This window comes from Mesoplodon bidens, assembly GCF_964165515.1.
Source record: "Mesoplodon bidens genome assembly, chromosome: 5".
Taxonomy (NCBI): Eukaryota; Metazoa; Chordata; class Mammalia; order Artiodactyla; family Ziphiidae; genus Mesoplodon; species Mesoplodon bidens.
In genome coordinates, this window is record NC_138161.1 from 87,901,983 (window position 1) to 87,924,390 (window position 22,408).

At 41.0% G+C, this 22,408-nt stretch overlaps 1 protein-coding gene across 5 annotated transcripts in view; it reads right to left on the reverse strand.

Annotated features, from left to right (window-relative positions):
- The window catches only part of TNIK (TRAF2 and NCK interacting kinase), a 412,416-nt gene that overhangs the window by 295,126 nt on the left and 94,882 nt on the right, over positions 1 to 22,408 (reverse strand). The window lies entirely within an intron of this gene.

The window sequence follows — 22,408 nt, forward strand, 5'->3', positions numbered from 1 at the left end:
GCCTTCGCTGATCAAACTTGCCTTAATTGCTCTTACAAAAACGTGCAAGTCCTTCAAGCATCACATAGCCTAAACAATAAAACGTTTGCCCAAGTTGTTTTTCAGAAATTTGGAGTCAACTGTGTCCAGTTTGAGCTCAGGCCATTTGGTTAAGACTGGTTAGGACCATTGACCCTCTAACTGGGCAAGCACCAGTATCCACTAGGTGACTTTCTGAGGTCAGAGGGACAAAAACTGTACCCTCAGAGCGTGCTAAGGCCACCATATTCTGAACATGCATCCCACGAAGAAGCCAGTAGCTAGCTTAGTTGTGCCTGCGCAGACGACGGTTACCTCACTTTTTTCTTATCTCCAGTCACCTTTCCCCATGCTCCCCACGCCTCAGGCCACCCTGCTTCTTTAACTCATAAATATCCAGAGCCCTTCACCTTCTGGGAGGCAGACCTGAGACTTGTCTCCTCACTTGGCTGCCTAGTGAATAAAGCCTTTCTCTGCTGCAAACCTCAGCATCTCTGCATTTGGCTTGCTGCATGTTGGGCAAATGAACCTGGTTTGGTAATGCTATGCCCAGCAGGGGTGGGAAACTACAAAACTCTTTTTTAAATTTACCTTTCTATAAGAATTAAGTTCAGATAATTTTAAGTTGAAGGAACAATAACTATTCCAATGTATAAAAGGCAAAATCCACCCGAATTTTCAAGCTAAAACACAAGATTTCAAATATATTTCATTTTTGTGGTTTCCCCACCACCACCTCGAAGGAAGCCCCCAGACCTCTTGATATCAGGAGATGCATAGTTACAGGCCGACTCCTCCACAGGGCACTGTGGGTACAGCACCTGGGACCCACAATGCTTTTGCAGCTGACAAAAATGTCCTACGAATTTTAAAATCAGAAGAAAACAATTAACTCTTAGGTCAAAGTAAATGTTTTAATATATAATATTAATATGTTTGTCTTTATGCCAAGGAAATTGTAAAATCTAACTTAAAATGTTTTTTATGGAGTCAGGAGACCACGAAGGCAAAAGTAAGAGCCTAGGTCCATGAGAATCACACTGTGACCCTGGATAGTTGGTATTGTTGTGCTGGTAAACCTCAAAACACAGGTGACAATAATATTTCTTAAAGTATGGTGGTCCAAATAACACCATGATGTGATGGGACAATGGTTAACATTTTTAATTTGAAAAGTATGTGTTACATATTAAAGTGTAATTAAAAATAATGGATTTCCCATTCATGGTAGCAATAAAGTTTCCTTTTCGGAAAATTAGAAATTTGGATAATGGTCTGATTGCTTAATTCCATTTTAAATCATATATCATAATTGTTTTTCAGAATTAGTAGGTCACAATGTTGAGAGCAAGAAATATTTGTTGGTTGGAACAAAGCATCTCCTTTTACTGGCACATGAAACGGGCCTACATAAGTCTTGCATTGTACAGACAGAGGCAGATAAGTGATAAAGATTCCGCACAAGAATAAGACATTCATGTAAAAATGAGATCAGCAAGTCCAGTCCATCCAGCCGGGATCATTTTACAAGGGTCAGACAGCCTTGGGGCATAAACTAATCATTCCAGGGTCTGGAGGAAGCCACCTCCTGATTCCCAAGAAGCAGCATCACACGATTAGATTGTTTACTCTTGCTCAACACAAATTTGACGCATTTTCCCAAAACTACCTGTCTGGGGCCCTGTCAAAATACGATGATGGAAAGTCAGAATCATTTTCTGGCCCAGTATATCTAACATTCCAAAAATCCATTCCATTTCGGTCATGTTCTGGAGGTAGGGAAGGATATTTTCCCCACTAGTACTTGAAATCAATCCATTCTTGCATGCTTTAGCTCCCCACAGCATAGACCCATTGCTGAATTCTAAGCAGCCAGTGGCATCCAGGACCTTTGAAAAGTAGTATTCTAGGGCTTCTTTTTTCTCTTGTATGTCTTCGAGTTGTTAACTTAGAGGGAAGGGACTTACCTACTCTCAAAGCAAGAAGGCCTTATGTTGTTTTTAATGGCCAATGAAATTTTTCCCAGGGATCTGCAAGAGGGTTGCCCAGAGAAAATTCTATATATTTCTCATGAACATTTACAGAAGCACAAAGCAAATAAGACATAGAACACAACACTACTGCAAACATTTTTGAGAATAGTAAATAAGATTCTCAGTTGTTTCATTCAGCTCTGCCAATATTAGCTATACCATCATCCTCACCTAGTATTTGGACAAAAATATTGTAGCTAGTAATAAAAATAATCAGGATTTGAACTCAGGTCTGCTTAGACCCAAAGTCGTGTTCTTAACCCCTGGAACAAAGCTGGTAGTCAGTACATATTTTTGAATCTGAATCTAGATAAGGGAACTGGTCTTTCTGACCCAGGATGCTGAAGTATTTTCTGGAGCTACTTTACAGCTAATCTCAACTCCCAGAATGAAGGAGTTCCGTAAAACATCTGAAGAGATTAAATAATACCAGATGCAAGTATTCTTTCTAAGGAACGGTTTCCCAGACAAGATGACAGTGATGCAGAGATTCTAGCCACACCTCGGAACAGATCCTACTGGACTAGCAACACAGAAGTCACCCTGGGCCCCTTAATGAGACAGGGAGAGAGTTCTGTGACCCCACTAGGTAGGGTGTACGAGCCCCATACCAGTCAAAAGAAGCTACAGAAGACAGACCTCCACCCTTCTCCTCCCAATAAAGATTTCTTGGGGTTCACGTCTCTCAAGGGGGATTTGAGGCAGCAGATAGATGGGCCCCAGGCCGAGCAGCTGGAGTTCGTCCCCTGTGGACAGATACTCCAAAATAGCAAGGAGGGAGGAGAAGCTGAGCCCTGCCCAGGTAAGAGATAAAAAAGACCATATATTCCCCATTCTCGAAGTCAAGGCGGCCTTCCCAACTACACACACACAGAAAGGCTCCTTGAAGTTCAAAAGGGAGGGGGTGCCACCCCATAGTAGGTGATGTCAACCTACCCACAGGCCTCTTCACTAGAATCCATCGTGGCTAAGAGATGCACGTGCACACATGGAAAGAGCCTGAGATGAACCAAATATGAACTCAGAACCAGACAAAGCAAGACGATTGGCCAAAAGAAGCCCAGAAGAAATGCCCCATATAAGTGATTCAAACTACCACGAGGGTACGGCTCTCTCTCTCTGAGTTCACCCGTGTGTCTATCCACACGTACTACTTTTCCTCCAAATAAACACTTTACGTGCTTCACCACTTTCCGTCTTTGTAGGAATTTTTTTCTGCAAAGCCGAAGGGCCAGGGTCTTGTCACTGGCCACTGGTCCTGGTGGTCTAGTGGCTAGGATTCAGCGCTCTCACTGCCGCGGCCCAACCTCAATCTCTGGCCAGCAACGGAAACCCTGCTTCAAGCCACTGCAGGCCGAGGCCACCCAAGATCATATTTGATTTTATCACTTGTTGAAATCCAATTGGGATGAGAAAAATTAACTATTACAATTAAATAAGCAGGAGAAAGTGAAAGATTTCCATGTAAAAAGCTTAAAGTTCTGTTCCTTAAAAAAAAAAAAAAATGTCTAAAGAAACTCAATCCTTTAACTGGGACTCCAGATAACAGGCTGTATGTACTGTATATAGAAAGTAGATAACACTTTTTTTTTTTTTGAGTACTCGTTTTATTTTTAAATTCTTCTAAATGCATTTCATGTATCATCTCATTTAATCTTTATGAACTATATGAACTTTATGAATAATAGGTACTATTATTATTCCTATTTTTCAGCAGATGAAACCAAGGTACAGAAAGGTTAATCAATTAACTCTAGGTCGAACAGCCAGTAAGTGGCAGAGTCAAGATTCTAGACTCAAGGGATCTAATGCCAAAGCCTATGCTCTTAACCACTTTGCTCTGCTGCTTCTTATAATAATAATTACCACTTACTGGATACTTTATTACGTGTCGTATATGCTTTATGTACATTATCTCATTTACTATTCCCAACAACCATAGGAAGAGTGTTTGTATGTACATTGTGTATATGCATGCAGACATAGAAGTAGGTGTGTGTATATGTGTGTGTGTATATGTGCGTATGAATGATTCTAGCTTCTATCCCATCACCCTAAAACATGTGACAAATCTCTCTTGAAAGAAAGCCATCTTAGATACTCTGTGATTAATCATATGAAGTATTCACACAAAAACTGCATTATGCATCACCTTCTCATATTTCCAGTAGGTGATTTGATTGAATCTTTATTTTGAGAAGAATAGAATTCATTTACTCTCATGGTCTTGTTCTTTTTATTTCATTTTAATATGAAATATAACAGCACCAGAGAAAGTTCTGCAATATCTTAAAGGACAGAATTTTAGGACTATCACTGAATTTATAAAAGTTCCAAGGAAAACCTCCAAGGCATAGTAGCAGCCAAATGTCTCTGTACATACTCAGCCAATCTGTATGTACTCTGCACTTGAAGATTATAAGGCTCCACCATCATGGTTATCGCCAGAGCTAAGAAGATCTGCCTTCTCCCCTTCACTGATCCAAGTGTGTGACTTATCTCTGTGGACGTGACAAGTCAGCCACCAGTGGGCATCAAGGCCTTGGCTTCGCATTCTCACTTCCCAGAGGAAGAGTTCAACACAGAGGCTAGATGGCCCATTCAGGCACCCAGTCTATTATGAATCTGGATTATGCCTTCTCTTTATCTAGAAAAGGTGTTTCTCCTAATCAAGTGGTCTCCAGTTCTCAGGGCCAATGAGGTGGCCTAATTTCATGCTTCCCAAATTTAAATGTGCCTACAAATCATCTGGGGAATCTCATCAAAAAGCAGATTCTGGGGACTTCCCTGGAGGTCCAGTGGTTAAGACTCCACCCTTCCACTGCAGGGGGCGAGGGTTTGATCCCTGGTCAGAGAACTAAGTTCCTGCATGCCATATGGTGAGGCACACACACACAAAAAAAGCGGGGGGGGGGGGGGGGCGGTATTTGTTTGAATTTTTGAAAGGCCCACCTAGGGTTCAAATCCATAGTGATCTAAAAAAATTTCCATTATAGTCATGTGGCATGAAAAACTCTAGACAGTCCTTAGAAATATCCATTCACTTTTTAAGCTTTCGGACTCCACAAGGATGTCTCACTCCGGATAGGGAGAGAGACCATTATTCCACACGTGAAGCTAAAGGCATCCCTTCCGTCACTGAGCCACCTGTTCTCTAGTGCCCAGTGATCCACAGAGTAAGCAACTAATAATTTCAGATTCTCCAAAATGGTGAATCCTTGACCTAAATGTGTTTAATACTCAGTAAGCCTCTCTAACTCAGACTACTTGGGATGCGAGAGTTGTTACCACTATGTAAACAAGGAACTATTTTACTGTATAGTTAAATGAAACAAATACATGCAGTACAAATTCTCTGGAGGAAATGCTCTAATATTGAAGAGCAACTTGTGATTAGCATATCAATAGGAATACATAAACAGCAGTTTTAAAATACCTGAGGGCACTTAAGGACAGGTTTTTCAACAAACTTCTTAAACTTCGGTTTATAGTCTGAAACTACTTGAAAAACTCTTTCTTGTAAGACACTTTAAAAGGTCAAGTTCAGCCCACATCTCCTCTTTGAAAATTAATAAGTTTTTAATGTACTCAGAGATGCAGAAGTGATGTCAAGCTTACTTGATTGACCCAAGCCAAAGAACCTTCTAGAATAGCAACATGTTTTGGCTGGGTTTCTACCATTAAGTCACTTGTCCTCTTAAGTGGGATATTTTAAAGTACACTTATTTTGACATATTAGCAGAATTACTAGGTCACTTGTAAGCAGCAAAATAATTCTCTTTAACCTTTTTTAAATGGTCAAAGAGGAGAAATGAAGTATATAAACAATGCTGAGGAATAATGGCTTGTTATTGTTACCCCTCCCACTTTAAAAGGGACCCTAAGAACTGGGGACCATAGATCTCTGTTAAGCCAGAAATTTTAAAATTAAAGGTTAAATCACTGAATGCTTGAGTTCAGCCCCACCTTGCTTTCATTCTTCCAATGAATTATATCTGCTTAAGTCTTTGGTGTCAAAAGGTTGTAGGTGGGTTCAACTTCCAGTTGTCGGAGTGACCTAGGGCAAGTCAAGCTTTCTAAGGCCAGACTCTTCATCTGAAGAGCAGGGATCATAAGTATTAAGTTATCTACCTCATGACACTGTGGAATGGAGCCTTTCCTATAATGGGCATAAGTACTATATATATACACTGTACATATATATTTACATACCAGTACTGCTTCTATTGTTATCAGAACAAAGTCAGTCCTTGAGCTTTAAAGAGACAGGTGAACCACAAGAAAAGTCAAGAACTTCCACTTAAAACCACAATGAGGGCTTCCCTGGTGGCGCAGTGGTTGAGAGTCCGCTTGCTGATGCAGGGGACACGGGTTCGTGCCCCAGTCTGGGAAGATCCCACATGCCGCGGAGCGGTTGGGCCCGTGAGCCATGGCCACTGAGCCTGCGTGTCCGGAGCCTGTGCTCCGCAACAGGAGAGGCCACAACAGTGAGAGGCCCGCGTACCGCACCAAAAAAAAAAAAAAAAAAAAAAAAAAAACCACAATGAGATACCACGGCACACCTGTCAGAATGGCTATCATCAAACAGACAACAAATAACAAGTGTTGGTGAGGTGTGCACTGTTGTTGGGACAGCACATTGGTGAAGCCACCATGGAAAACAATATAGAGGCTCCTCAAAAAGTTAAAAATAGAACTGCTATAAGATCCAGCAATTTCACTTCTGAGTGTTTACTCAAAGAAAATAAAAACACTAATTCATATATCAAATACATATCAAAAACACTAATACATATATCAAAAAGATATATGCATTCCAATGTTCATTGAGGCATTATTTATAATAGCTAAGATATGGAAGCAACCTAAGTGTCCATGGATAGACAAATGGATAAAGATATGGTACATACATATATATAATTCAATATCACTCAGCCATAAGAAAGAATGAAATCTTGCCATTTGCAACGACATGGATGGACTTGGAGGGTATTAAGTGAAATAAGTCACACAGAGAAAGACAAATGCCACAGGATCTCACTTATATGTGGAATCTTAAAAACAAACAAAACAAAAACAAACTCATAGGTACAGAGAATAAACGGGTGGTTGCCAGAGAGAGGGAGAGGGGACATAGATGAAGGGGATAAAGAGGTCCAAACCTCCACTTATATAATAAATAAGTCACCGGGATACAGCATAAGGAATATGGTCAATAATAATGTAATAACTTTGCATGGGACAATTGGTTACTAGACTTATGGCAGTGATCATTTCATGATATATGCAAATGTCAAACTATTATGTAGTATACCTGAAACTAACAAAACATTGTACACCAACGATATTTCAATTAAAAAAAAATACTGCCACCTAAAACACAAATTAAATCTATGAAACTCCTAACCACAAGAGAGGACCCAGGGTAACACATGTAAGGAGACTGTTCTTCAACAAACTACCAAGAGTTCTGAATGCATCCTAACCTCTAAGGTTCAAATCTAGAAAGACAGAAACATTCTTCCTCAATGTGACCTTCCAGGGCACACAGGTCACTGGGCTGTGTTTTTACCGGTAAGTCAGTTCTTAGGCTTTGAGCATTTCATCAAGATGCTCCAGTCCTTCATCCAAGCAAAGCTGATATTTGCTAGTTCTTACAACTTTTATTCTGGAGAATTTTTTGTAAATATCCTCCATGCTCCAAATCCCTTCCAAAAGTGTATGTTAGTATGAAGTGCCATTATTCTAACAAAATCAGCTTTTCTGGCCACATATATATCATAGGGCGACACTACACCACCAGGAACTGTCCTCAACTGCTACCTCTTCTTAGGGAGAAATCCAATTCCAATAAAGCATAGAACCCTGTCAACACCAACACCAAATAGATATACATACGCTTGTACATCTACTCATTTTTTTTAACAAATATTCAACACTAGGCACTTAACTGCTTCTATTTTAACCCAAAACACAAACTGTGAAAAGGGGATTTTCTCCCCCATATTTACTCTGGAAGAGACACCAGCCACAGAGAAGTCAGGTAAACCTCATGTACCCACAGACCTGAGGTGGTTAGCTCCCTGAGCTGTGTTCCTCAAGGAAATCTGGAAAGAAAACCTCTGGGCTTTAACCAGGACCTCAGAGAGCAGAGAGGAGGGCGGAGGGCTCCTTAGCAGAGCTCTGTGGGCTTGTGAGCTCTGTGGGTCACACCCTTCCTGAGAGGCAAGATCCGGAGTAAGACGTTGAAACCTCTGGATGTTCATGGTCTCAGTCAGCAAATGGGTATGATAATCCCACCCAATCTCTGGATTCAAGTGTTAGAACAACAACATGAGGACCACAGACTTGGAAATGCCGAGACGCTCCCTGGAGACCAATGCACGGAATAAAGAATCTCTTCAACACTGATCATGCAGACGGCAGAATGCTGAGGGTGATGGAAGTTGTGACTGGAGTGCAATGGGAATTACCATCAGTACCTGTCTTACTTTTACATGTTCACAAATATACGGATTTGAAGGAGAACTAACAACACGATATGTAGTACTTAGGACAAACTTCAAAGACCACAACTGACCATGGTATTACTCATCAGCTGAACCGGTATTCATAAATCTCCTTTGCTTCTGGACTGGAAAAGAATGGTCAAACAACGAGCTTTTTGTTCTGGACGCTGCTATTTTTGTTTTGAGTTTTGTTGGTAGCCTTGTTGTTGTTTTTTCCTCCCTATTTTGTGTTTTTCCTTATCCCCTACCAACACTCCAACACTGGTTTCTTGGACACACCTTAAAATTAGAACATATTTACTCAGATGATTCACTGTAGTCATTAGCCTTGTTCAAGCAAGACTTGTCCTGAGCAACGGGTAAGCTGGAGACCCAAGGAAGAGGGCAGCCTCCGCTCCTCATCAGGCATCTCCTCATCCCACCCCATCTCCATCCTGCTGCAGACCATTCAGGCTGGGTGCTGAGCACCTCCTCCTTTCAGCACTCACAGACGGGCACATCAGTATGGGGAGGGGAGCAGCTTGGGTGCTTAGCTTCCATGATAGGTTTCTTCAGGGAATGAAAGGTTTTGAAAGTTCTGAAGGATCTCTCAACGTGGGTAAGTGGGTACAAAATTGTAGAACCCAAAGTACTAAACATTTAGGTGACAAAACATTCCTCTTCTGCTAAAATCATCAGAAGGGTTAGCTGGGGGAAATCAGAATCTGTTTAATTTGAAACTTCTTTTAAGAGAATATACAATCAACTCTGCCTCCATCCAAACAAAAAGACTCATTGTCTTTGGTTTTCACTAACTTTCACTCTTTTGACACATAAAGAGAAAGAATGAGGTGAATACAGGTCAAACTTCTCATTGAAGCAGCTGATAATAGCCTTTAGAGGCATTGCTGGAGCTCTTGGGTCATGGGCACTACCTACTTAAAATCTGCAGGAAAGAAAAAAAAAAAAAAAAAACGTGACTAGTGTGGTCCTTAATGGAAACAGAAATGGAGAGTCTCCACAGAGAGATTCCCAACCTGCATTCATGATAAATTATTCAACAAATAGTTTGTATCTTGATACTGTTGCCAGATCACTCTCAACTACATTACCCAGAAATTCTGTCCTTTTATCGTGTTTCACTCTCTCTCCCCATCCTCAACCCCAAACACACAAACCTAGGCCCCCCTAAAAGGGGAAAACACAAAGGCAAAGAGTAAACAATCTACCACAATGCCACACCAGGTTACAGCTAACTGGAGAGAAGAGTACAGATTATGCACTGGCAAATATTTGCCTGGTCTCCAGAGCAGTAAGATTCATCCATTTGCTCACAAAAGTACATGACTGCAGCTGAGAGAATAAATCAATTCAATTCAACAAACATTTATCAAGCTCCAGTCTGATTGCAGAGTCTTTTGGAGGAAAAATCACGCACCTGGATATTGGAGCTGATTTTTGAAGAAGTCTAGAAATATGCTATTCCTGCCCCCTCCCACCAAAAACAAGTCATGAAAAAAGAAGCAACCAACTCCCTCAGATGACCAGCACAGCAGCAGTTTACATTGTAAAATGTAACAAGCCCAAGTTCCTTTTTGTAGATGGAAAAGAATTCCCTTCCTATATTTCTGCGGAAATAGCAATTTTGCTTGTTGTATAAAAACATAGTGTAAGAAACCAGTGATTAATCACCCAACCATCAATCACCTTTCAGTATTCTGGATATAAAGATTAGACCAACTATATATTGAAACAAGTTATGTCATCACTGCTTTATATTATATATTCAGACTTATCAGGGATCTACTTGAAATGAATTCTAAACATGCAGTGCAAGAGCAGGGCAAAACCAATCCCTGCCAAACACCTAGGGGGATTCTCCATCCCCTGCTCCCACCCCAGATTTCCTTCTGGGGAACTTGTGTGTGGAGCTGAGAGAATTTAGGCTATGTGACCACGAGTCAGGCTCTATCGCCTACTTGTTGACCTCAGGAAAGTCATTTATAAAGTGAGACCTAACTTTTTCAACTTTAAAACAGGGATAATCATATCTTTTCTATCTCACTTGTAAGGTCAAACAGAATAATGAAGATGAAGGTTTTATAAAAACTGTTATAATCATCAATATTGATGTTCAATTCCACAGTCCTGGAGATAGGGGAGCAAAAGGAAAACCTAAGAAAACCCACCTCTGTTCCCAGAAGTGTGTAACAGGGTCTTTACAAGTTTAAACGGCCTGTAGCCATTTAGCCACAGGGACAGTTTTAGATCATGTCCATGAAACCAGTTTGAAAACGAAGGCGAAACAGTTTTTTCCTTATCCTATTTTTTTCTGTTATAATGCATGGTAGGTGGACACTGTTTTGATGTAACTTATCAGTATTTAGCAGCTGTTGGCTAGTATTAAATATTATACTGAGGGTCAGTCTCCTTGATGTATATACTTCAACAGTTGAGATTAAGCAAAAATGACACATATTCCACTGAGATAGGGCATTCCAAGCTCAGCAAAACGTGAAAGTGGTATCCTTTTTTTTAAAGTTGATATTTTTAACCATCTACTCTGTATTGGCGCTAGGGAAAAAGTAAAGTAATGTTCCGGAACTCAAGGAGCTCAGAGTTTAGAGTGGAAACAGCCAGACAGAACATTACAAAACAGTGAGGGCAGGATGATGAGGAGAGGTCAGCAAGTGTCCCGGGGTGCAGAGAGGGAGGGCTGCTGCTGAGCCAAGGGTTAAGGCTGTCGGGTAGGTGGCACGGATAAACAGAAACTGCTATAGCACTGTGATAGCACTGCGCACGGCTGAGTCAGGACCCGCCCGAGACAAGGCTGGACAGGGGGACAGAGGTCGCGTCCTGAGGAATCTGGGCCTGGGGACCTCAGTGCGGTGCTGCTCTGTGGATGGATGCAGGAGGGGTGTTCAGGGGAGTGGCGCACTGGAGAAAGGACAGCTGCATCGGGGACACCCTGACCACCTCCTTCCAGAACATTCTGCCGTCGTATGAAATACTGGAGTTTCATATGGAAGAAAAAAAAATTACTTACTGAAAAAGAAAACAGGTGCTATATTTAAAGGTAAAGGGGAATCTCATTATAAAAGTGTGATAAAAATAATCACAGCCCAGTTTAATAGAGAAAACATTAACCACACTCTGTTAGGATTCATAGAAAATGCTTGCACATTGATTGACCTCTACCTCTACTTCTACCTCCACCCGAGAAGGATCAGTTTATTTAGACATAAACAGGCTAAAAAAGTCAAGGGCAAAGTCAAGGGCTTCCCTGGTGGCGCAGTGGTTAGGAGTCCGCCTGCCGATGCAGGGGACACAGGTTCGTGCCCCGGTCCGGGAAGATCCCACATGCTGCGGAGCGGCTGGGCCCGTGAGCCATGGCCGCCGGGCCTGCGCGTCCGGAGCCTGTGCTCCAAAGCGGGAGAGGCCACAACAGTGAGAGGCCCGTGTACCGAAAAAAAAAAAAAAAAAAAAAAAAGTCAAGGGCTTCAGCCGGTTTCAGCTTCCTGGAACAAGATGCTGCTCTGCAGATGCTGGGCAGTCAGTCACCTGGAGGATAAAGCAGCCAGTGAGTCATCCTGAGGAACACACACACGGACACGCAGATGTGCAGGACCCTTCCGGCCTTGTTGGAGAGCAGGTGTTACAAGAAACTCTCCAGGAAACCATCACTTCTACAATTAAGTTTACTGGGAATACTTTTGAAAAGGAAGACTGGAGGTTGGGGGAAAGAGGTGGGGTGGGCAGTAGGGAATTACTGTTTACTGAGTACAGAGTTTCAGTTTGGGATGGTGAAAAAGTTCTGGATTTGGATAGGGGTGATGGTTGCACAACAATGTGAATGTACTTAATGCTACTGAACAATATTTTATGCCATGGATATTTTACCACAATAAGAGAGGGTGGGGGAAGGAGAGAGGGAGAGAGAAAGTACGAGGCAAAACTAAAAAGTAGTAAGATTTCTAGTAAATTCAACTGAGAGCCTCCTACTGCCTTCCTGAACGTGATGCACAGAACAAAACTGAATTTCTCAAGAAATACTCTAAAGAAAAGCATCATCTGGAACATGCTAGTGGCCTGCCAAAGACTATATGTCCCAACGGGCTATATTATGTAATCATGGGCAAGTTTTCTAAAACAATAGAGCACCTTCCCCCTAAAGGAGACTGAGCTCTTCACATAATTTAGTTCATAACTCTTCCCTGCAGTCTAGAAAGATGATCTCGTTATTACCATTATTATTATGGTAGCTATTTTGTATTTATTAAGAGTTCTCAGTGAGCCAGCTGCTATCCTCTCTTCCTTTGCTGTAGATGGGAACAAAACACACAGCAGTTCTGTGCATTGCCTGGGAAAGTAAGCAACAGGACCAAAATCAGAAGCAATGCCCAAGGCCACAGCACTCGACAGAAGAGGCTGTACTCTGCCCGATTTGGAGGCCCGGGCAAGGCTTCACTCCCCCATTCCAGATCCTCACCACCGAGCAGGGCTCCTACTTAATAGAGAACACATGCTTGCTTGCCAAACAGTACATACTTATTTTTGCACATGCAAAATATCCAAGTGGACTTAATAAAATTATATTTGAGGTTAAACCACAAAGATAAGAAATTTAATCCAGGGCCCCAATTAATTATTCTTTTTAAGAGAGTCTCAAATGTTTCCCATGTCTAAAGAGTTAAAACTGTGCATGGCCCTAAATTCTGTGCCTGTAATCCTGATGGAGTTTCATTTCACAGGTTACAAAAAAACCCCAAATAATAATTACATAGTTACTATTGGTTGTTTAATTACTTGAGACTGCCTTATAATCACCAAATCATTAAGCGTGTTATGAGATCTAAAAACTACAAGTCACCAGGGTGCTGTGCACCAAGTTATTTGGTAATTCACTGATATGATATGGAAGGGAAGAATTTTGAACTAAAGTAATCTAAACACTTCTAAGGAAAGGTGGCACACATGTGCCAAGCCAATAATGGATGCTTATTCTAAAGGCTGATGTTGAATAAATGAACAAACAAGGTAAACAAAACCCCAGGATAGAGATAAGAGTGGAAGAGGGCTTCCCTGGTGGCACAGTGGTTGAGAGTCCGCCTGCCGACGCAAGGGACACAGGTTCGTGCCCTGGTCCGGGAGGATCCCACATGCCGCAGAACGGCTGGGCCTGTGAGCCATGGCTGCTGAGCCTGTGCGTCCAGAGCCTGTGCTCCACAACGGGAGAGGCCACAGCAGTGAGAGGCCCGCGTACCGCAAAAAAAAAAAAAAAAAAAAAAAGAGTGGAAGAGACTCCTCCCCAAAGGCAAAGACACCAAAAGGATCCTGTAAGCTACCTGAGAGGCAAGACCCTAGCCCAGTGTATCTCAATTCTGGCTTTGCATTAGAAGCATCTGGGAAGTGCTGGAATCCAGCTTTACACAGTCCTACACCAGACCTACTAGAACCAAATCTCTAGAGAAGGGCCCAGATATGTTTAGTTTTTCAAAGCTATCCAGATGATTTCCATAAACAGTGAGGGCTGAGAAACACTAGTAGCAAAAAGAAATCCTACAAAGTCCCCTGTGGCAAGTTTTAGTAGCAACTCCGGAGGTCTGGCCACCCAGCAGAGAAAGTGACCTTCCTTATGCCTATGGCACACAGGCTCACAAAGGTCTTCCCTCTGTGCTTACATGGCAGCCATCTAATTCATTACACCCAACGATCACAGCATGAGGTGACATCGTCTTGAGCCAAATTAGATGCAAAGAACATGGGGATTTATGAAAAGCTCATCAAGCCAACCCATTTCAAGGGTAAATGATTCTACTTATGGGGCAGGAGTAAAATTGTTACCTATAATTCTGGCAAACTGCAATGAAAATACCTTCTGAGACTAAATAATAATAACTAAATAATCCTAAAGTCTTAGCTATAGTCAAATGAACCTATGACTAAGAACAATGCTTTGCATGTGCTACAGCATCTTAGAGACATGTCTATTTGATGTTAAAAATCACAATTTCTGCGCTCCTAGAAAAATAGTGCTTGGGTATTTTTGGCAGGTACAACTTTTTTTAATTGAATAAAACCAACTAGTACCCTTGGGCTATATCAATTTTAATAGATAATCTGTTACTATAAACAGTATGAAAATTATTTTTAAAGGTGATCGACATACTGGACCTGGCCCAAGAGCCTGGTTTATAGGGAAACAGGAAAGATAGACCTGCAGCCATGTTTTATATAAAATGCCCCTGATGCAAAGGATGATACGGAGGCTGAGGCAATGGGGAGATGGGCACTCAGCTACGGTACCCGGACATAAGCCATCCTGATTTTCTGTGTTCTATGGAATAGTTCCAAGAGGCATTAAAAGCAGTTACTTGGGTAGGGAGAGGAAAGGGGAGATTCCACAGTTAAATAAATTGGGGAAATATTGGGTAGAACCAAGTACTATAAATGCTAATATTCAAGAGTAAGGGATGGTTAGGAGCACTATGAAACCTCTTTAGTCACTCTATTCTTTTTTCACAGAGCTGATCTTGGGGTTCCACTGAACACACTTTGAGAAATGTGACTGTCTAGATAACAAATGTCAGTGAGGCAAAGGCAAAGCCAGAGAGACCTCCACTCAATCCAATGACCCTGTTTGCCTGAAGATCACAAAACAGAAGGGGTGCAAGAATGAATCTGTAGCTGAAGTCAGGCCACCCAGAGGGGACTTTCATGTACTTGGTAACACACAGCTTAATGGGCATAAGGATGAAGAAGAGAAAGGTGGACTCAGGATTAAGCTTCCCTAGTCCCTATATACAGGACTCTGCCCCCTACCTTGTAATAAAATAAAAGACAATAGCAATAATCAAACCTTAAGTGTACACAGCAGTTTAAATTTAACAAGATACTTTCATAGCCCCTAATTCATTTCAATCTCACAGTAACCTGATGGGATATATCAGGAAAGGCTTTTTTTTTTTTTTTTTTTTTTTTGGTGGTATGTGGACCTCTCACTGTTGTGGCCTCTCCCGTTGCGGAGCACAGGCTCCGGACGCACAGGCTCAGTGGCCATGGCTCACAGGCCCAGCCGCTCCGCGGCATGTGGCATCTTTCCGGACCAGGGCACGAACCTGTGTCCCCTGAATTGGCAGGCGGACTCTCAACCACTGCGCCACCAGGGAAGCCCAGGAAAGGCATTTTTATCCTCATTTTACAGATGAGAAAACCTGAAGCTCTAAGTGGTGATATGGCAAGCTCAAAGCTACAGCAAGTTAGAGGCAGAGCCAAACCCATAAAGACAGATCCTCAGTTCCTAACTGAGGTCCTTACCACCCCACTCTCCTTACGAATCTCATAAAAAGGGCTCTCTACTTAGATCTTGTACTATCTTAAGGGGAAAAACTGTTGATTCTTCCCCCCAAATTTGTAAAATATATAATTATTTAAAAATCACTCTCACCTCACTAAAATCCCAGAGAGCTACACCCAATTCTTCTTACGTCCTCTAATAATCTACTTCTTCTAACAAATTATTAAGAAATTGGCTTTCTTTAAACAAAGACCAATTATAATCTACTTCTTCTTACAAATTATTGAGAAATTGGCATTCTTTAAACAAAGACCAACGATAGTATCTGAATGGCAATTATATCATCAAATGCCATAAAGAAGAATTAAGAATTGGACTTACTGTAAATAATGCAATTCTGAACATACATAAAAAAACCAAGAACTCGGGCTTCCCTGGTGGCGCAGTGGTTGAGAATCTGCCTGCTAATGCAGGGGACACGGGTTCGACCCCTGGTCTGGGAGGATCCCACGAGCCGCGGAGCGACTGGGCCCGTGAGCCACAACTACTGAGCCTGCGCGTCTAGAGCCTGTGCTCCGTGATGGGAGAGGCCGCAATAGTGAGAGGCCCGCGCACCGCGATGAAGAGTGGCCCCCGCTTGCCACGACTGGTGAAAGCCCTCACGCAGAAACGAAGACCCAACACAGCCAAAATAAACAATAAATTAATTTTTAAAAAGATTTGAAAAAAAAAACAAAACCAAGAACTCAAAGGTAGAAGGTGAAGCACAAAGATGTGTGTGTTTCTGACCTCATCTTCTATGAATGCTTCTTGCACATCAGAAACTCTTCTGCAAAACCAAGACCAAGGAAAGAGCTGGTAAGCTAGGCTCTCCCTGGTGCATGTGTTTGGGAAGAAGAAAAGGTTGCTGAGTGCCTACTATGTGTCAGGCACTAGGCTAGGGATTCCACACACATTACGCTTTAGTTTTCATAACAACCCTACACTGTACTATTACTAACAGTACTGTTACTCAGAGAGCAAGTTGGCCATCTTCACAAAACTAGAACGAGGCAGAAACAGACTGGACGCCAGCTCAGTCCTGCTCCTAAGTCCTTTCCATTACACTCCTTTCCACTTACGAAAATGTTAAATTATACCCCAACATATGCACATGCCAAGGCCTCTAAGCTTTTTCCAAATCCCCTTCCCACAATTCATTCAGGTCCCCACTCTGACTCATATTGCTCTATATTCTACGCTCTCACTGTCTCTGTTTGCACATCAATTTTAAGAGTTTTTGCTATTTTCTCTTACGCTTAGAGAAGTGGTCCTCAGCTGCGGAGAACTTTGCCCCTCAGGAGACAGCTGGCAATGTCTGGAGACATTTCTGATTGTCAGGACTTTGGGGTGCACTGGCATCTCATGGGTGGAGGCCAAGGATGCTGCTAAACATCCTACAATGCACAGGACAGCTCCTCCACAACAAAGAGCTATCTGACCCCAATGTTTCTCAACCCAGTGCCAAGGCTGAGAAACCCTGCCTTGAAGGGATAATGTGGTTTAATAAATGTGCTTTAGTTTCCTCCCCTATAAAATCATAAGGAGTAACTAAGACACCATATATGAAAAGCTTTAGCACACAGTAAGCATTCAGAGTCCTAATTAGTTAATCTGACTGCACACTTTTTAGAGTAGGAACCACCTTGGTGGACTCTGCATTCTTCCCACACAAAGCACAGGGCTTTTGTCACGGGCACTCAACAAATGTGAAATAATATATTCTTTATATTTGAATTTTTGTTTAAAAAACAAATGCCACTATTATTTAAGAAACACAACATTCTCCCATACTCACTCCTTACCAAACAAGAAGTGAATAGTATAATTCATGATTCATTAGAACAGAATATGAAAAGCTACATTGCATCCTGAGTATGTCATAGAATCACCTCCATAGCAAGACTATTAATAAGCCTACTATTAAAATGTTTTGTCTCACTTCAACAGAAAATTTATTAAGAGATCGCAATATATAGATTTAAGGAAATCTCATGCAACAGGCTCAGATTCTTCTATCTATACCAGTTCAGTTTTGACCGTATCAATTGTCAGGTCTTGAGTTGAATTACTCAGAAACCACCTTAAACTGTAATCACAAGCATGTCAAATAAAAACAGCAAAAGTCAAATCTCAGAATGAGTATGTCAGAACTGGCTGGCATCACATCTCAGGTCCAGATCTTTGCGTTTTTTTTACCTTTCTCAGTTTATGCATGTTAGAGTCGGCACAAAAACCCTAAAGTAAATGATTACAAAAAAACATTAGGATTAACATTCACTCAAGTGGCCCTACAACAGGATAATCTATAATCATTTTTGCAGAGTTTCTGGAGGTGTGGCCCCAGGGCCCTGAACGTCAGAATGAACCCATACACTTATCAGAAGTACAGATTCCTGGACCCCAGACAGACCTACTGAATCAAAATTTGAAAGGTTAGGCCTGGAAAATTACATTTTAAATCATTTCTCAAATATTTGTTTTGCATAGTAAACTCTGGGAACCTCTGCCAGGAGGGTGAACCCCAGAAAATTGATTTGCCTCATTTGTAAATTTCCAGCATATGTCTTGCTTCTACAGACTATCAATAATTAATTTAACATAAAATCCACACCCTTACCATAAAAAACAGGGAGAGAATTCTGTTGATGACTTTTGTCCAAATGTGCACATCTGAAGTAAGCAGACTGATATTTTATGGGAAATGCTGAAAAAACTGGGAATGAATATCCATAGAATTATCAAGGAAAACAGAGCTCAATTCTGAGCCACACACAGGTCACCATCTGCTATGTACCAGATGGGGGATACAGTGATGGCTAGACGGACTAGGTCCCTACTCTTATTTTTTCCTTATTATGCATTTAAATTGTTTAATATATACATAAACAAAGAAGTATAATAATTTCAGAGAGTGGCAATGCCATGAAGACAAAAAAACAAGTTGACAGAGGAAGTCATTGGGAGGAGGGAGGCAGTGGCAGTGGCTGGCTCTATTAGATACAAGGATGAAAAGTGGTTGCCTTGAGCAGGTAACATTTGAGCTGGGACCTGAAGGAGAGAAAGCTAGTCATGAGAGGGTTGAGGGGCGAGCGCTCTAGACAGAAGAAACTATTACTAGAAAGACCCTGAGGTGAGAAAAAGGTTCGCATGAAATTATTATTGAAATTAAATCAGAAATCAGATAATACATACAAAATATTTCATGACATAGAAAACTATTTTAAGGTATGAAGTATTATTATTATTATTATTTATTTTTTTTTTTTTTTGTGGTACGCGGGCCTCTCACTGTTGTGGCCTCTCCCGTTGCGGAGCACAGGCTCCGGATGCGCAGGCTCGGCGGCCATGGCTCACGGGCCCAGCCGCTCCGCGGCATGTGGGATCTTCCCGGACCGGGGCACGAACCCGTGTCCCCTGCATCGGCAGGCAGGCTCTCAACCACTGCGCCACCAGGGAAGCCCCTGAAGTATTATTTTTATTAACATGTTAGAATCGTTTCAGGGCAGAAGCCAGGATAATGAAGGACCTCAAGCCTAAGTCATACGAAGAATTAATTCAGCAACTGTGGCTACATTGCCTGGAGATGAGGAGACGCAAGTTATGTGTTTGGGGGAAGAAGGGAGAGGTCTTCTTCAAATATCTGAAGGACTATGTTCTTGTGGCAGAAGATTACATTTATTTTTTTAAATAGCTCCGAGGGAGTGAAAGGAGCTTGAACTGGTTAAACATTTTAGGAAGGGAGAATCTTGGCTCAACATGATAATGAACATTCAAAGGGAAGTGAAGGCAAATGGAATGACTGGGAGGTAGTGGATCCCACACAAGTGGAGATGATCAAGGATGGGCTGAACAGACGCTGGCAGAGGCATGACTGGGCTAGATGACCTACAAGGACCTTTGCAACCCTTTGAAAACACACACACACACACACACACACACACACACACTCAGTCACAGTGTTCTCTCTCAACAAGTACTATAAACATCAATATGGCCTCTTTACTTCATACTTTACAACCTAGAGGAGGTTTTAAGAGAAACCTGAGAGATACAGAGGAATCCACCATATTCCCAATTCACACTATCACCCCAGAATAAAGTACATCTCCATCTCTGCAATAACCAATATACAGTTCCAAAGGGCAAATTAAGAAACAGGATAGACTAACATTCATTTTTGAAATCTGTGGCTAAGATTTAATGGTGTTTTAGCAATAAACATTAAACAATTACTTGGACCTATTAAAATAATTACTCTATTTTAACAAAAATGTGTCTGGATTCCATTAGGTCCCAATAAGTGGCATGCCAATAAACAGCCAAAGCCTTTAGCAAACGGGTATGTGGCCTTTGGTTGGTTCATTTTTTTCATGGGAGCCATAGGCCCAAGAAGATGATTTCCTCATTAAAAACCCTGACAGAGCCTCTTTACTCTTCATTATTTATGCAATCTGTCTAGTAAATAAAGCAAAAAACAGATACTGAACTACCACTTGACCACCTGGGACCAAAATGATAAACAAATCTAACCTTCCAAGGAGAGACAGACCAAGCTAGACTTGGGAGTAAGGCTAGAAGCAACTTTGAAAAGCTAAATGTTATTAATGACCTTTATATAAAATATGTTTCCACATCTAGATTTAAGTGGCTTATATGAGATATACTTCAAGAAATACTCTCTTAATATCTATGTATACTTTTGTTTATTGAATTAAGTCTACTTCTTAAAAACTACTTGTAAATAAAATTATATTATGACTCTCTTAGGACAGCTTATTAAAAGAAACTTATAAGGATCTTTCCAGAAAAGAAAGGCTACATCTGTATAATTGTTCATAAAATTATACCTCATTTTATGAAATCCAGGAACAACAAAAGCCAGGGTTACAAAAAATTAAAATCAAAGGTTTAATATTTAATGTAAAGAAAGTATTTATCACAGACTTTTTTGGTATAGAAATCTGTTCCTAGGGCTTTAAAATTTATATTTATGTTTACACTATTTTAGAAATATACCTATTCCATAAAAGTTAAATATAACCTATAATGTGGACAATCACTTCCTAAATTATTTCTCTTTGGGTTCATGTGTATTTGAGTTCAGGTTTTGCAGTTTATTAAGCTTTAATCCTTCAGGGCTCAAGAGTAACAACAGGACTGGATTAGTGACCCAGAAAACCCAGGTGTCTCTGTTCTTGAGGGGGTGCCACCTAATATCATCTGGGTTGTCTAGAAACAAAACCCTTAACTGGGCATGGAGGATTAATCCTTCAGGTAAATCATTCCAAGTCCCCAAAACATTTATAGCAAACACCCTCACTTGACTAATGCACAGAAAAGCTGCTGTGCCACAAAACAATACATAGGGCTGGTAAAAGAAACCAAGCCTCCCGTCTCAAAGTCCAGTGTGATCACCATGGCCATCTTTGCAGTCTCCCCTCAGCTTGAGAGAGGCCAAATTTCTGTATCAACCTCTATGAGAAGGGCACCCTTTAGAACAATAGTGTTAACAACTTAGTTGGTGAATTTCTTTCCTCTCTGAAGATCTGAGACCTCTTGGGACTTGTTTCCTTTTCTTTTTTTTTTCAAGTAACAAGAAATTAGGGCTAATTTTAGATTTTCCAAACATTCTCATCCTTAATTGAGAATCCTATCTCTTTGTTATCCTCCCTTGCAAGAGGGTACAGTCCACCTCTTAGATTAGTGGACAAAGCTGTGAATCATCTCCCAGATGTGTATTCTACAGGTGGGAAGCACAGGACAATGGAATGGCACTATAAAACCAATAGCATTACACAGAGTTGCTTCTCCAAATTGACAGCAAATCAGAAGTAATTCTCTACCTAAATCAGGGCTTAATTCATAAGCTCACATTAATTCACAAGTTCGATCCAACTTCTCAAAATGCAATAGCACAATCTTCCAACCTGATTATCTTCACGGAAAGTATTTAAAAGCATTTGCTGAGACACCTTTCTTTCTTGTGTCAGACAGGATCAGTGTCAAGTGAACAGCTGGAGGAGACTACATTCTGTCTAATTGCAGGGGGTTGACATTTTAGGAAATAATCATTTCTTGCAAGACAGAAATTTTCCCCTGGAGTGGACACCAAAGGGTACCTCCTGGTAAATAAAGGCTTAAGTATATCTATATATATATATATATATATATATATATATATATATACATACATACATAAAAGTATATAAGTATATATATACACACACATATACTTTTGACATTCTGTAGAATCGGAAATATTACAATCTGGATGACTTCTACAATAATTTTAATCAACTAAGAGAAGTTGAGGACTCAAAGAAGTAATTTTTTTTAAATAGAACAACAAGAGAGAATTTGTAGTGAAATACCATCCCATATCACTACCACTCAGGAATTGACTGATATTTCCCTTGAAATAATCATGCGGAAACAGTTGGTTTGTTTTGAAGGCATTTATTTCAATAGCTCATTCACTAAAACCCCCTGACCTTTAGTCCAAAAAGTTAATTTCCATTTTCTTTTGATAA